General features: G+C 41.9%; 1 protein-coding gene across 1 annotated transcript in view; it reads right to left on the bottom strand.

Annotated features, from left to right (window-relative positions):
* skil (SKI like proto-oncogene) overlaps window positions 1-12,378 on the bottom strand; it is a 33,489-nt gene that overhangs the window by 17,616 nt on the left and 3,495 nt on the right. The window lies entirely within an intron of this gene.

Consider the following 12,378-nt stretch of genomic DNA (forward strand, 5'->3'; position numbering starts at 1 on the left):
ACAAAAAAAAACTGAGGCAGAAAGCCAAGACAAACCAGGAAACAAACGGTCTTTCTCTGTGTCCTTTCACTCAGACACACACATCTGTCCCACCTTTTATTTCTACACGTAAAGTGAAAGATCAGAGTCAGACAAACACACTGATAAGCATCAGCTGGGTTAGTCATGAACAAGCTTTCCTCTCACACACATTCACAAAGAGGGCAGACGAGGACAGGTACATTCCCAACTTGCTTTGGCTCCAGGCAGTGAGGACGGGTTTTTTTTGCAACACATGGCTCCTCCGTCTAGACGGTCAAACATGTGGTTTTTTTCCCTCCCCTCTTTTACTTTCCTTTCCTCATTCCTGCAGGGCCAGAGTTCCAGTCGGCCATTTTACAATTTGCACAATCAGGGTTTGACGGCTAAAAGCGGCGGGGCACAATCGTGGAAGTCTGTGCTGGAAAATGATCAATCTACGCGCTAATAGTTCGCCCGATCCGCCTGGTGCCGTGACATGGCGTACACAAGTTTAATTTAGAAATTCAAACAGAGTTTTTGTTTGTGAGCACTTTTTTTTAATAGTTTTAATGTTTCCGGAAACATATGTCCCTAATCTTTATCCGATTGTTTTAAAACTTCAAACAAGCAAATTAAAGTACATGCTGCTGGATGACACTTTTAAAAACTAAAATTGGTGGCAAGTATTGGTTTGGATGCATTTATTCAACAGGAAATAAAGTTCTACATTTTCAGTATATGACCTGCCAAATGTTTTATGAAACTTTACAGACATTTGAGAACAAACATTTTACCCTAAAAATAGTTGTACATCAGACAGACCTCACACTGTGCATCCTTCACAAACAGCGGATTGTTTGTGAAGGATTTATTACGTTTCTCCTTAAACTGCTTTCAATTTAAGGAGAAACATCATATTTTCTTGCTTATTTCTAATTTTGGCATCTGGGCTCATGACCCAGTGTAAGTTTAAAAACAATAGTTTATTGTGTGAGTTCTTAGTTTAGTTTAGTTACAGATCTGCAGGGAAAAATTGGTTAACTTGAGAAATTTAGAGAAGTGAGATCCAGATCCAGATCCAAAAAAGAAGCTATACTTTCTACACTCAGGCAAAATTAATTACAAAGTCAAGATTTTGTTAAAACAGTTTGACAGTGCTTTAAATAGAGAATTCAGCATAAACTTGACACATAAAAAATTATCAGTATTGTCCCGTTCTGTGTCTCTGTGTTCTGAACAGTGATGAAACGGTACGCCAAGATATTGTGGGCCATGTACATCCCCTGCAGACATTGCATCATAAGCAAAAAGTACAACTGAATTATGTCACACTTCTCATCATGTGTCTGTAGAACTGTGACTAATAGTCCTATGCAGACAGCACATATTGCCTCATAATACAGTTATAGCCTCAGAAAGAAAGGAAGAATGATTCACAGCTGTGAAATGGTGTCCAAAGTTAGTTTTGATAACTGAAATATTTTAGTTGCATTATTAAAAATAATTAGTATAGTTTCTCTACTCAGGCCCTTTTATTCACCCTCCACTATTATTAGCACCCGTTGATGAACCTTAAAATAAGAAATTATATAATCTCGGAGGAATCTTTAAAGTTTTATTTCAAGAACGTCGACAAAGTGGTGGTGTAGAAATGCTTTTTTTAAATATATCTTTACCAGGGGTGACAGAAACCATGGAGGGAAGTATAGGATGATATAAACTAAGCACTAGCATTAAATAATCTGGGTCACATCTGTACTCAACATAAAAATCAGAGTGTATCCATCCAATGAATTAGAATATTATTGAAAAACCCATTTATTTCAGGAACTTTATCACTATGTAAAACATATTATGTTGCTTAATTCCACAGGTGAAAATGTGAAAACCTTTATTTCTGTTAATTTTGATTATTTTCCTCCTCCGGATAATGAAAATATGACATTCAAAATTAAAATATTACATAAAAATACACTAAATACAGAAAAGTATGTTTAATACCTGCCTAAAGGTTATTTTCAAACACGCCTCATCTGAGTGCAAATTCTAATTTATTGAACATGACTGTATCTGAGTCATTAAAGAAATATCAACCATGCAGCATAGAGGATAGTCTTAGACTGCACTGCTCATGTGCAGAAATGTGCGAGAGCCACGTTCCCCTCCTTGGCGCCCCTGTGCAGAGATCATTAATTACCAAAGCCGTCAGGGCTCACCTGCGTTAGCAAGCCGGGCCCGGAAACAGAGACGGTGATGCGTGCACACAGATGAGTAAACAGACATCCTATCAAACAATGGCTCCATCAAACAGTGATGTAGGAGGATGACGCAGTTTACTGCAAGCAAACAAATACAGACACGAGCAGACACACTTCATGCTCCCAGGAGGACACATCGACTCAGAATGAGGCCAGTGGGCCCTTGTCTTGTCTGCCGATGACTGTACTCATCATCTGAGCTCTAACTGGGACACCGTTCACACAGCTTCTGCGTCTGTGAGAGAACTGCAAGGTCTTTACAAACCAAAAAGGAAGAAATTCTCCACAATTGCTTGTAGTTTTTGCTCGTCAGAAGGCAGGGTACCGGTTTAACAAATCGTGTTTGAATCAGTTGCCTGGTTTTCTGCACAAGGGAGCTTGGCTTACTATTCGAAACGGATGAAACAACTCGGAGCGCTTGGAGACAAGAGGCGAGTGAGAGAGCCGTGGAGAGGACGAGCGTTGCTAAGCAGACTGAAAGCTGAGAGAGGCTGTCAGCAGGCCAGCAATGCACTGCTATCACTACAGAAAGAGAAAAACACAAAATGGAGACGTAGCCTGACCCGTTTTCAAGGCAAAACTAAAGTCACACAGCAATAAAGAGTTGCTCAGCTGTTAAACGTGTTTTAAATCACTATGTGCACATCTAATAAGGACTAATTAATGCTTAATCAGTGCAGAGAAATCAGACGCTGATCAAAATCCAACAATTTTCAGCTTCATTTCCTCCAATTGGTGACTGACTGGTTGGAAAATCAAACATCTAATCGTTTTCCAATCAATGAACAAATACTAAGAGTATCCAGGTCGCACTAACAGAGGTCTTCAGGGTGGAAGCTGTTACTGAAGGAAGAATATTCAAAGTGTCAATGAACTATTTAAAATGAAGTGAAAGGAAGATGTAAGAAGCAATTCACTAGAACATGCCAAAATACATTGCAGTTTGTTCAGGCTGCGGGAGAGCAAGAGAGAGCAAGACTCAGAGGAGTTTACAGGGAGGCTCAATAAAGGTAAAAGATAAAGGTAATTTTATTTATATAGCACATTTTCAGCAACAATGCAATACAAAGGGCTTTACATGATTTAAAAGGAAATACAAACAAGATAACAAACCAAAGGAAAGAGTAAAAGAAGAAAAATAATCTAATGTTGATCTAAAGTATGTAAGCTAGGTGCTCCTGTTCAGGGTTACTAAGTATCATCTGGTCTAATTCCATTTCTGGGTTGGGAGAATAGGAGTCAATGCAATACAGTATTGTTATAGACAGTGCTTTTAACCTCTGTCTGCAACGAAACATCGTGGATTTGGAAATGTTTGCAGCTTTTCAGAAATGTCATCGATGTTTTAGTTTAACTAAGCTAACTGCTAATATAAAATGGTAAAAACAGCTTCAGTTGTCAAGTTTGTGGATAAAAACCTTCGTTACAGTACTGAACTGGCTAAACATCTATATTGATAAAAATCAAAAACTAGAAGCTGACAACAAGATTCTAGTTGGTGCATCTCTGTCTGTAGCAATAAATCAATTAGTCACACGATAAATTAAAACAAGCTTGATAATTTCCATTTGCATGATGGTTTGTTTTTCTCATAGCTCTCTTTTTACCAAAGACTGAATAACGGTCTGGTGCATTTGTCTCAACTAGAAGGACAATCTTGTTTATTTTCTATTTTATTTGTTGATTTGGGTGTTTTGTTTATTTATTTTGGATATTTAAAATGTCTTCCAGTTCTAGTGTTAAATGTTTATTAGAAATTAAAGTTTATTGGTCTTTGAGAAGGTGTACTTGCATTAATATGCCATTACCTTTGCATTACGTGAAAATGGTCTCAAGATAATATTTTGTTTATATGTTAGCATGACAGTCCTAGATAAATCTGTAAATAGAACTATCCTAAACTGAGATTTTAGGTGCTTCTTTACTAGCAATCAATCAATCAATAAATCAATCAATCAATCCTCAGTTTGGTTTCGTTCTGTTGAAGCGTGGAAAGCTGCATTAACGTCCGAGCTGTCACAGCCAGCAATGAGGTCGGAGGAGGGAAGGTTATAAAACTGTAGAGCTTCAGGAGATCCAGACCCAAGATACAGTCACAGTGTTACAAAGAGACGTTTTCACCTGGCTAAAATGCCCCGCAGGGTCAAATCTATGAGAGCCACATGGAAAGAGAGGCTGTTGAATTCAAACTGGCTCTGGGTACGGTGGCTGTTCTGCAGGGAGCTCAGGTCTCATTCATATTACATGTAGCCGCTTGTTTGAAGTCTCCACTGCTGCTACTTGAATGGACAGCTTGGCTCCGGCCTACACATCTCTGGGGCTCAACAGTCTTTCCTTCAGACTCACACACGAGCTATTTTTTTTTCCAAGAAACATTAATATTTCTGAAAGAGTCTCTTTTTTTTCCTTCAGAGGAAATCTCAATCTAATCGAAAAATGAAGCACCCTCAGTCGAGTCGATCCTCCATTAGCGGTCTGGAAGGCACAACAGTGAGCAGGAGAAGCCCCTTCGCCTCTGGAAAAACCTGGTTACGGCCTGAGTCAGAGCACTAAGTGAACGCACCTGGGCGAAGATCAAACTGACTGAGTGAGAGACTTGCGCCGTAATAAATCTTCGTCCTGGCTCCACCGTGACGCTGATGAGTGGAGAGCAGACCGCAGCACGGATGGAGCGCCGTGACTCATGCTGCAGGACGGCGGTGGGAGATGTGGGGGGAGGAAGTATCTTCTGGTGGCTGCATTTTATTCTCTATTTGTTTGTTTGACCCCTTGACTGCCTTTAGGAAGAGATGCGGTCTGCGACTTCTGAAGGGTTCCTGCGAGACCGTGACGACTGGCGAGTCATCATGGCGTTCCAACGTCACGGTAACAAGGACGTTCCGTCTCCCATAAGGTGCACAGCCTTGCTGAACAGAAAACGAGGCGGGGATGGCTGTCTGCCAGAGCAGCTGACAAATAAAAAAGGAAGAAAAAAAGGCAACCCTGCCAAAAAATCTGCATCGTTAGACTGACTGCTAGATCCCCTTCAACATGAGTCAGTCTTACGAAGAAATACAGCACGGACGGCCTCATCAGGGATCAGGATGTGTCTCAGCCAGTTCATTTTGATAGCGATGACAAATCAGATGTCTGGCATTACAACGCACACATGTCACAGGAACTGGTTAAACTGTAGCCAGATTGTAAAAAAAAAAAAAAAAAAAGGCAAACTGCGCTCTGCGAAGGATAAAGTCAAGGGTAATAAGACCCTGTTTAGAGCCAAGTCTCTCCAGCAGCAAGGCTGCAGCGAAGGAACAGGCAACAAATAATGAATGCAATGAATTATTTTAGTAATCAATTATTCTCTTGATTAGTCTGATGATTAACCACATTTAACCACTTAAGTATTTTCATGTAAAAAGCTCTGCCCTTTCTGCTTGACTCATCAGTGAAGTGTAGGGCTAATCTGTTTATCTTTTTTTTGGATTACCGAATTAGTAATTGGACAGAAATGGCCTTTTCATGAGTCTGTAAACTTCAGGTAACGATTAATCAATTTAAGAGATTAGTTGATTATTTCAATAATCGATTTGTCATGATTAATCTGATTAATTGTTTCAGCCCTACTGCTCTTTATAAGACTTACTGTCATTGCGGTGACACTTTTTGGCACATCGTCACCACTACAACTGCAGAACCACCACTGCTAGTTTCAAACAAGCTGTTACCATTCACAGCTCCTAGCTGCATATTGAGGTCAGAAACTTTTTAGTTATAGAGTTGATCTAGAGGGAGAAGCAGAACCAAGCCTCTATTTACAGCAACTAATTGAGCTGCTACAATCTCCAGAGGGAAATGAGGCAAAAGAAAACAGTGTATATCCTGAAGAAATATCAGTGAGACGGATAATTCCCAAGAGCAATGTCGATGCAGGTGGGATTAACAGTGAGATAAACACCATTTGGCAACGGAGGGATTGAAAGTAATAGAGGAGCGGGCCGAAGTGCAAAATGTCCCTTGCTTCTTTATGCTTCCTGGTTGCTAACTTTACAGTTTCGCCTCGAGCAAAATCACTCAGAGCTACTTGTGGGATCAGGATTTATGGGGGTAAAGAGACTGCTGACAGTGGAACGGGAAGAAAACAGTTGGGAGGTGTTTGAAGATTCAGTTAGTGGAGCAAAGGTGAGCCTAACTGGGGCCAAGCAGACCGAGTTTAGCAGGTTGGAGCTGTGCTGGGCTTTCTGTTTTCATTCGCCGTCTAGACTTGAGGAAGAAACTAACAACAGATCATGGAAACACTTAACTCGGCTGCCACTGTGGGTTATTAAAACATGTGTAGCCGTTGGGCTGGAAGACTGCGGCCGGCTAATCTCAAACATTGCGAGCAGAATTACTTCCATGTTGAGATGGCCAGGCATTACCGCACGGGGTGATAAATTAGCAGCAAAGTGGATGGATGGGCATTCGTTTTAATAGAGCGGCCCTTCTTTTTTCCCCTGGTTTCCCCGTGTTTGCAACATACATAATTGATCTGTGTGGTGGCTGGGCTTAATGTGTTGTGGATGTGCAGCGCGGCGGCCCAGAGGGACTTATGACACGCCTTTGATATCCTGTTTATCTGCTTGTCTGGGAGATAGAGGGCTTGAGGGGGGTAAATAAGCGACAGGGAGTTGGAGTGAGCTGCATATGTTGGTTCTCCTGTGGATAGCTTCGTCTCTGGTTTTCTCAGTTTATGTCTTCATTAATCACCGTTCCCAGGGGGAGGAGCCTTTCAAATGCAAACGCACATTTCCCCACGCTGCCTGGACACCAACCTGCTCCTATGGCTGTCTCCCATGGAGACCAGACAGCGGACGGCTAATCTTCTCATCAACACGTAGATTAATTAATACGGAGACTCATCACTCTGGTCTCATGGAAAACAACCGAGGCGAGCCACTCGGATGCATCTCTTCTCCACCAATCAGTCTTGTTTGGACTCGCAGCTCATTACATGGAACTGCTGCTGATTTCACTCATTATCAGGCTGGTTTTCCTTAGAAGCAGCAAACTGGCCTGGTGCCCCAAGGGGAGGAGGGGAGAGACGGGGCCAGGCGAACATGCAAACAAGCCGTCAGTCTGGGCCACTTTTAAAGCCTGAAGGACGACTGGGAGGGGCTTGGCAGGTTTGTTTAGTCTGTGTGACTGTTGGCAGACCTGGTAGAGGCTCCTGAGTACACACAGAGCCATCTCTGCTGCTCAAAAGTAAATCCACTTCAGGGTGAGCGTGGGCTGGTATAAGATTCTGACGGTGTAATCTTCAGTAAATACACCACACCGAAAAATGTTTAAAACAAAGATGCATTACATGAACTAACTGCTTTTATAATAATGTTATCTGCTTAATTTGTTTATTCATATTCTGCCTTTGATACATAGATTTAAGTGAGGATTTAACAAATCAGCCAGAAATAAGAATTAGAACATTCAGATTCTTTTTTACCCTTCAGTAAATGCATCAAAACTAAGAACTGCTCCAACAAAAAGCATGCACTTTGATGCACAATTGAGGATGCTCTTGCAATTTGTGCATTTTCTGCTGCATACAAAAATACAACATCTATCATCAATCCTCCAGTACATTTTCCTTCGATTATGTGTGGTACATTCCCCTAGAGAAAAAGCTCTGACATCAACAAAAAAAATACAAATCTTGAAGAGTAGTTTCAGCCAAGACAATTGGTGCATATAAATAATAAATGAAGCAGTTTTTTTATTAATATTTTCTAAAGAATATAAAAGTAGTACTTATCCTGTGTTCATTGGTCAGAAAACAATTGGATTTTTCTGTCTTTCAACTAGTTGATCAAGCAAAAAACTGTCCGGTTCCAGTGACCGGACCGAGGTATGAAATGACCAACCAGTATAGCAATGCTCCATGTTTTACCATAATGTAGAGACTGTGAGCTGCTCCTGGACTAAACCATGTAAAGACCTGAACTGTTCTGAGGCCCCTGAGCATGTGAAACCTAAAACCCCAGAATATTCTTGTCTATTTAAGACAAAGACTCAGAAATAATGACTTTGGCACTCCTCCAGCAAGCTGCAGTACGCTTACAGCTCTGTAATACTGCCACTGACCTGCTGGTGACACAACAGAGGGCCCCTCGGCGCGGCTCCTCCCACCTCGAGGGGCCCCGCTCAGTCCTTTGCAACAGGCAGCATGGTCACACACAACAACCATCAGCAAACTACAGTCGGTTCAGATTATAGATTTCTCTGTTCAACACCAGCAGCTCTGTGTTTAGTAGGAGAAACACCAAAATGGGGGTCTGTGTCCTGGTTGTTAGGTGGCGTGCATGTGATTGGTCACCCAGGAGGGCTGCTACTGGACAGATTGGAGATTCAGCTCAGGGCCTGCAGAGGTTAATTTTCAACTGGAGGGGAGAGGAGAGCTGGGCCCCAACTCCCCCAGTAAGAACCGGATAGATATGGACGAGGCCAGTGAGGAGTTGTTTGTGACTGAATAACATTTAAACTGGCCTGTGGTGACTTAACCTCCCCAACTCTTTCCCTCCCTTCTCCCTACATTCTCTCCAATGTTCTCGTTTCACTCCTCCTCTCTTCTTCCTTCTCTGTTTCGTGTCATCTGCATCTCGTCACATCCATCAAGGCTGCAGATCTGATCAATAACTGCTGGCCTTTCCGCCCATCCGCCTCGCAGACTCACACAAGTGGTCTTATTGCTTATGTAATGATCGACTTATCAGGTCATTTGACCGCTTATTTTGTTACTGTTAGCCGACTGGAGTCTTTGGGGGCATTCAGAGATACGATGTGCACCAGGGAGGAAGGAGATGAGCGAAGGATTGCAAACCGAATGTTGGAAGATAAAACTTTTGAAAGTATGAACTCAAAGAAAAATTGTGATTAAAGGGAAGGGAAAAGTAGCAACAACGACATGGTGAATGGTTACCATCATGTTTATGGCTGTCAAGACACTTTGTGTTTTTAAAAAACTGGGGTTTTGATAATTGCAAAAAGTTAAACCTCACAAGTTTTAATGATTCAAAGTCCTTTCAATCAGAAATCAACGGATGACCATAACAAGCTAATCTGAAGCCTGCTTAGCCCCAACCAGTGATAACATGTGCCAACCTGTCACTCTGACCTAAAGGTGGTGAGCTATTAGTGGCTTGTGTTAAGCTGCTAACACCAGGCTGGGTAATCAAACACATAACCTGACTATTGAAACCAAACTCAAATATCTTGTTTATGCTACAATAAAAAGCTAATTCTTATGCTTTTTAGAGAACAGCCCTGCTTTTCACGCTGCAAGTCAAATTAACTTGGTTTTATTTTTCAATTTTTGTGTAAATACTGTGATATTTCTAGTCAAGGTTATCATACTGTGAAAAGCTCAACGCGACCCTCGCCTAATTAGCATGTTTGCAAAAATCCAATTAGATACGAGCATGACAGAGAGGCAGACGCAGCAGACTGCCCAGGAGCCAGCCAGAGACTACAGCTGCGCTGCTCTGTGGTAATGAAGTCACTGGTTTCCAAATAGCAAACAGAGAAAGCCAGAGAGAGAGATGCAGCTGTCTGCCGTCTGTGCCGCAGCCTCTGTGTCAGCCCGGCCGGGGGAGACAGACAGAGGGAAAGCTGTTCCCTCCGTCTGACTCCTCTGACTCTGGGCCAGCTAGACGATGCAAAACAAGGCCGGGGCAAATAAGCAACACATGTCAGGGGTTGCGCTTGCAGACGCCTTAAAGATACGCCTCCCGTATCAGGTATGAAACTGAATGCAAGGACTTTAAGAGGGGGAAAAAAAGTGAAACAAAATATTTGTTGTGGTTTTGTTGCTACCCGTTGCTTAGCTAAAACCGATGCAGCAAGGTGGAAAAAAAAGCAAACCTCAAATCTGAATTTGCTCTGTTACTTCCTGTCTTCTTTGGAAACCAAATAAAGGAAAGAATAAAAAAAAATATGACGCCACCTGATGTCTGACTGTAGAGACTAAGCCACTTTCACAGGCTCATGCGGGCAAAATGAGCCCATTGTTTGTGGAGTACCAAAATAATCTGTTTAATAAGGCTTCGCCTTGCTGTTGCTGTCTGTTCGTGGCGTCCGTCAAGCAAATTTTATTTACACAGTAGGGATCTGCAGACAGGCCAGCCGGGCCTCCAGGCACAAGGCGCCATTTACAGAGTACAGGTCCTGGAGTTTTTAAATGCACCTACTTAAACCAAACACTCCCAACAGGATATGGGACTTTCTAGCCACTGAAGAGAGAAGAAAAAAAAAATCTGCTCTCGTGTGCGTCTCAGCTCGTCTCTCTAGTAAATGTGCACATTGACGCAGTGTGTCAATAAGGGCTCATGGGAAAAGGGGGTTCATGTTCGAGGCATGAACCAGAACGCAGGGATGCATGCATGGCTGGCCTTCTGTTCACATCCACTGGGATGTGGAAAAAATGAGTCACGCAGCCAGTGGAGTGGAGGCGGCTGGACACCAAGAGTCTGGAGGATGTTCGGGGTTGAGCGACATGTCCTCCTCGCTTCCTCTCATTTACGCACATGTGCAGACGCAGATTGCGCTGCCATGGCAGGGGAAGCGCCATATTGTGACTGACTGAAGCGGGACGCTGCCGGGTCACCGTGTTCTCTAACTATTGACCTTTTATACACTCATACATCCGCTCTCAAGAGGAGGGGAGGGGCGGAGGCGGGTTGAGTGTCATCATCCTTTAATGTCGAAAATCACCTGCTTCCTGGAGGACTTCCATGCCGGGATCTCTCCAGGAACATGGCCCCTTGTCACTTCCTACTTCCCTGAATACGGATACATGGACTGGCACCTCCAGTAAAGATGAGAAAAAATAAACACTGCTGCAACTAATATTTTATTTAAGTAATCAATTATTCTATCAATTCAGTAATTAATCGTACCATTAATCACACAAAAATTGGCACATATTTAGTATCAGAAACATATTAAAAATGCAATTAAGTAAATGATTCAACTAATTTATTAATAAAATAGAGATGTTATTGCCTAAAAGGCAATAACATAGAATTCTTGTAGCACAAGCTGGATGCATCTCCAGCTAAAAAAATATTTCTATCAGCAACATGTGAAAAACTCAGCTTTTTCTAGAGTGTAGGACTAATCTGTTGACTATTTTTTGAGTAATCATTGGAATAGCAAAAGTTGCTTAATAGGAGATTTGAACTAGAGGAAGCTAAAACTGCCACCTACGAAGTTCAGGGTTTAACTCCTGCTCTGAATCTGTTGTTCTTCCAGCAAACATCATTCTTTTAGCCTGTACACTCCAGTTAATTAATCTATTAAGAGATTAGATGACGATTATTTCAATAACTGATTCATCACGATTAATCCATTTAATCCAATTAATCGCTTCAGCTATAATCTCATTTGACCAAAGCACGCTAATTTAAAATCCCAGTAGTCTTTAGTAAACCACACAGAGTTACGTTTGTGGTGGTAGGATAGAAACAGCTTTTTTATGGCTTTACTCCAAAGCAAGGCATCTAATATTTCTTATGGTGAGGCCACTCTTTACCTCGTTTACCGTGCTGCTCGCTGTGTGTGAGGGAAAGATAAACATGGCTCCTCATCCAGCCTAGTGGCTGAAAGAACTGGGTGCCTGTCTGATGTCCTATTTATAATCGAAGGGATACAGAATGTCAAAGATTACCAACAAGAGCCTCTAAAACTTGTCAACTTAAAAAAAAATAGTTATGCATTAAAAATTGCTTTATTTACAATTATTTTTAAAGCGATTGTTATGGTGCCACATACGATTTTGATAAATTAATAAATGTACTTAAATTGAAAGTTGGATTTTCTCAACAGAAGCAGAGGAACCAAGAAAGCCTATAAGTGATTCTGGAGGTTTCTAATGAAACTAAAGTTTGAAAAGGGCACAGTGGGGTAAAACGTCGTCACTAGTACTGACGTTAAAGAGAAAGTGTGGAAATCACCTCGGAGAAGAGACAGCACCACGAACTGTGGTGAGACGCAGGCTCCAGAGAGCCTGACAAAGTGCGAGACAGAGAGACGAAAAATGTGTCACACTGGCCTCCAATTATCTACTCTTTACACACACACACACACACACACACGCCCACAAGCACGT

The sequence above is a fragment of the Xiphophorus maculatus genome, chromosome 6, assembly GCF_002775205.1.
Source record: "Xiphophorus maculatus strain JP 163 A chromosome 6, X_maculatus-5.0-male, whole genome shotgun sequence".
Lineage (NCBI taxonomy): Eukaryota > Metazoa > Chordata > Actinopteri > Cyprinodontiformes > Poeciliidae > Xiphophorus > Xiphophorus maculatus.